This window comes from Otolemur garnettii, unplaced genomic scaffold (genome assembly GCF_000181295.1).
Source record: "Otolemur garnettii isolate 467f Iridium unplaced genomic scaffold, OtoGar3 scaffold00009, whole genome shotgun sequence".
Lineage (NCBI taxonomy): Eukaryota > Metazoa > Chordata > Mammalia > Primates > Galagidae > Otolemur > Otolemur garnettii.
In genome coordinates this window covers 10,245,344-10,250,098 of record NW_003852404.1, presented here as the reverse complement: position 1 = coordinate 10,250,098, position 4,755 = coordinate 10,245,344, and the positions used below count along the sequence as shown (strand labels likewise).

The following is a 4,755-nucleotide window of genomic DNA, read 5'->3' as shown; positions in this document are numbered from 1 at the left end:
GCATCTGATTTATATTGTCCTTTCACACTTTGTATTCCACCTTGAATGAGGAGGTTATAGTTTTGGGTGAGTCTATCATATGCTTTTATTGTGTGTAAAAATGATGCTCTGCTTCTTTTTTTTTCTCAAAATATCTTTGCATGGGACTTGACTTTGAGAACTTTCTGTAGCTCACTTTTTTGTGTGTGAAATTTTTTCTGAATCTTTAAAAGGGGGCAGTGTTTAAGATAACTTGTCTAACTTTATAAACTCTCTCATTTAATGTTTTCTGCTAATGCTCAATAATACAGTAGCTTGTTTTTTTGCAAACCTTTGTTTCTATCCTGCTCTTGATCCTATATGGACTTTTTAGTTCTTTCCCTATTCTCGGTATTTCCCTATTCAAAGTTTATTCCACTCCCATCAGTTTCTCTTTAGTAGGGGGATCAGTCCTAGGAGGGAGGCCTGGGTTGGCACATTTCAACAATTCTTAGGTGCCTTTGGCTCCTTCATCTTTTGATGGTGAATCTCTTTCACTCATGGCTGTTATGTTTGGCAAAAACCCCTCCCAGTTTCAGCTACTGTTTGAAAATTGTCCCTCCCTGCTTGTGTCCAAATACCTGTTGGCTGTTTTCAAATGTTTCTCTTCTCGGGAAAGGTAGAGAGTTCCCCTCTGCCTTTCTTCCTACACAAATGCTGAAGCCATGAAGTCTTGTTTCAATTAAAGGTTTGTTTTCACTTGCTGGTGCTTTGGGGGAACCTCAGCATTTTGATTGAAAGCGTTGTGCATAGGATTTTTAATTTGCAATCTGGTTGTTCTGTCTGGTTTTAAATGAGGATTCATGGACATCCCAAAACTATAGCTGTAACTATGTGACCACCTGCCTAGAATCATGAGTCTTCATTTTTTTCAAGGGAAAAGAATTTATTAATGGGAATTTAATTGTTTTTTTCTTGAGCATAATAATGGAAAATGGTTCAACTTTAAATTGTGAGCATTTTACCATTGCTGGACTTGTAGTATTTGGATGATTCGGGCTATTCTTCATAAGCAAGAATGGAAAGAAGAACAGGGATAATTTAAGATGAAAAATAAAATAAGCACCATATATCATTGGCTTGCATTGCTTTCCAAACCATTTCAGAAGTTTCTGAGAATGACAGCTAAACTTCTATGCCTTGCCTATTTTATTAGTTTTAGAAAGCTACATAGAACCAAAAATGTGGTAAAGCAGCCTGATGCTTCCCTAGGAGGAAACCAGTGGCTACTATGGACCAAAGGCTCATCGTAGTGAGCCTTTTAACATTAGTCTTACTGTTACACAGAGTAATGGCAGCTTAACTGTTTCTATTTATGCTTTAGACTTAATCCTGGGAGCCTGTAACATGCATGGAACTCTAATTAGAGACCTTCCATACATAGAGGGCTATCTTTTAGTTAATTGCACAAACATCTGGCCAAAGCTTTCAAAATTCCATTTATATTTACTGCATTAGTCAGAGTTCTAATACAAACTTAAGATTCTCTTTCTCCAGAGTAATTCTCAGGATCAAAATCTGTATTAGTCAAGCTTCTCTTGACAATTCAGCATTAACATGGGTATGGTTGTGTGTGTGTGTGTGTGTGTGTGTGTAGCAGTCCCCCTTTTTCTACAAAGGGACATGTTCTTAGACCCCCTAGTGGATGCCTGAAAAACTGAATAGCACCAAACCCTGCACAGATTATATAAGAATTTCTACAAGATTGGTTGTTGCCACAGATCTCAGTAGTCTCCGCATTTAATTTTTTTCCCTTTCCCTATGAAGTTGAGTACTTTCACCTTTCCACCTCACAGAAATGCTTTTATGGTTTCTCCTTGGTTTATTCCAATTGCAAGCATCACTACTCCTGCACTTTGGAACCATTATGAAGTAAAATAAGGGTGCCTTGATTCCAAGCACTGCAATACCACAACAGTCAATTTGATAACTGACAGGGATACTCAATGACTCACAGGTGGGTAGTGCCTGCAGTATGGGGCCACTGGACAAAGGGGTGATTTACATCTCAGCAGGATGGAGTGGGATGGCATGAGCTTTCATCACATTATTCAGAACAACATACAATTAAAAACTTATGGATTGTTTGTTTTCTGGGATTTTCCATTTGAAATTTTTGAACCATGGTTGACCCCAGGTAACTGAAACCACAGAAAACAAAACTGTAGATAGAGGGGGACTACTATATATCTATTATCAATCTATAACATCTCCCAATTTTTATACATGTGTCTTATTGGTTCTATACTCATATACAAGGAAATTTTTTATAAGGAATTGAGTCAGATAGATTATGGAGGCTGGCGAGTTGAAATCTTCAGTGTGGGCCTGTAGGCTGGAGACCCAGGAGAGCTAGTGGTGCAGTTCCCCCCTTAAAATTGGCAGCCTGGAGAGCCTGGTGAGCCGATAGAGCAGTCTTGTCTAAGAGCTCAGCAGGCAGCGACTGATGACAGCCCACTGCTCAGATAGAGCCTGGAGATAGAGCCTGAAGATAGTTCCCTCTTTGTCAGGGAGGCCCATCACTTTGTTGTTTTCAGGCCTTCAACTGCCTGAACCAGACACACCCACCTCTGGAGGCCACTCTACTCCCTTAAAATTCACTATTCACCAGTTTTAATGTCAATCTCATCAAAAGAAAGCTACGTTGACACAGTTAATCGTCACATTTGTCTTGGGTTATATTAAACTTTTAGACTAGGAATCCTCCCCAGTACCTAACTAGGGAATTACTACAAAACAAAACAAAAACTTCATGTTCTCTGGGGAAGAGTGATTTGTCTTCCATTTACAACTGAATCACTTCTGCGGAGATTCAGGAAAAAGTGAGGCAGGAGTGGTTCTCAAATTGCTACCATCTCCATAACTTCTTCTTTTTTTTTGTTTGTTTGTTTGTTTTTGGAGGCAGAGTTTCACTCTATTACCCTGGCTAGAGTGCTGTGCCATCATAGCTCACAACAACCTGAAACTCCTGGGCTCAAGAAATCCTCCTGCCTCAGCCTCCTGAGTAGCTGGGCATAGAGGCACTGCCACAATGCCCAGCTAGCTTTTGTATTTTTAGTAGAGATGGGGTCTCGCTTTTGCTCAGGCTCGTCTCAAAGTCCTGAGCTCAAGCAATCTTCTTCCCAAAGTGCTAAGATTACAGGTGTAATTTCTCTTTAACTGATCATAATTATATTTACTTGGGGTTAGCGTACAGAAATTTTGTGAGACAATATTTTGTGGTTACAAGTTTGATATGTCAGATTTGTGTTTCTAGGAGAATAAATTCAAATTAATATGCAATAGTGTTACATCTTAAATACATTCTGATCTCATTTTCCACTTTTGATGAAAGAGCTATACATTCATGTATTTCCCCCCTAAAGTTGCATAATTTCCTCATTTTTGTATATATGTATTGATTCTGTGAAAAGTTAAATCTCATCTTTTCAAAACTACAAAATAATATAAATCATATTTTTCTTCCTTAATTCTTATGCTGAATTGACTTGTAATGAAAAGATGCATCGCTTTGAGAGCAAGAAGAAAGGTTTAATTCAAATAATAGGCAGGATTGTATACCAAGTGAAACATTTATTAAATTCTTTTTTTCTGAGACCAGAGTCTCACTAAGTCACCCTTGGTAGAGTGCCATAGCATCACAGCTCACAGCAACCTCAGACTCTGGGGTTTAAGTGAGTCTCTTGCCTCAGCCTCCCAAGTAGCTAGGACTACAGGCACCCACCACAATACCCGGCTAGTTTTTTGTTGCAGTTGTCATTGTTGTTTAGTAGGCCTGGACTAGGTTCGAACCCACCAGCCCAAGTGTATGTGGCTAGTGCCCTAACCACTGAGCTATGGGCATTGAGCCCATTTATTAAATTCTAATCATTCGTATCCCAATAGCTTCCACTTACATCTTGCAGTATGGATGCATATTTTGCATGTGTTGATGAAACAGGGGGCTTAGGTAGTAGCGGCTTGAGGTTCGGTTTGCTTGCTCCCTATTTAAGTCTTTGCTACAAGTCCATCTAATATTACCCTACTCTCACCAATGTAATGGCACCTCATTCGGACTTGACAAGAAGAAGGCAGACTATACCCATGTCTTTAGCTTTGCTGTGGAGGGTCCTCAGATGCCTCAGTCATTTGATTTTAAAGGAAGAATCCCCCAGGGGGTGCAGTATTTCTGGAAGTATTGCAATACCAGGTCAATGTGTGGAGTGGATGGAACAAGATCCTACTCCATCCCCTACTTCCCCAAATCCATTTAATATCTTGTCCTCAGATAAAGGACATATCAGACATTAAAATGATAAGAACAGATACTATATATGAGCTTAGCTGAAAGGCTGGCAAGTGTCCACTGGCACTGATAATAGCATGCATTACTAACCGGCTGAGCAAACCAGAACATATTTGATGCCAAACTAAGTATTACAGTTCGATTGCCGATGTGTGTGGAACCCTTGTCTAATTAATAAAATAATTTTTAGGAAACTAATAAGTAGAATAACCAAAAAAGAAAAACTCAGCTTATGTGATATAAATCCAAGAAAAAATATCATCTACTGAAATACAGAAAATTGTTTTTATTTGCAGGCCATTAAAATTTAAAATTTCTGCTCCATTAATTTGCAATGTACTCACTAACAAACTCCTTTTTTCAATATTTGCCAATTTATCTCTTATATATCTGTTGGAAAAGAATATATATATGTTTAGTGTGCTGGGTCAAATTGAACTCTTGAGATTAAT

The 4,755-nt window shown here is 38.7% G+C and overlaps 1 non-coding gene across 1 annotated transcript; it reads right to left on the bottom strand.

Moving 5' to 3' along the window:
* Positions 1-4,170: 4,170 nt before the first annotated feature.
* On the bottom strand, positions 4,171-4,360 carry LOC111723245. Its single transcript, XR_002771827.1, has one exon. It is a non-coding gene; the product is annotated as a U2 spliceosomal RNA (small nuclear RNA).
* Between the last annotated feature and the right edge of the window lie 395 nt (positions 4,361-4,755).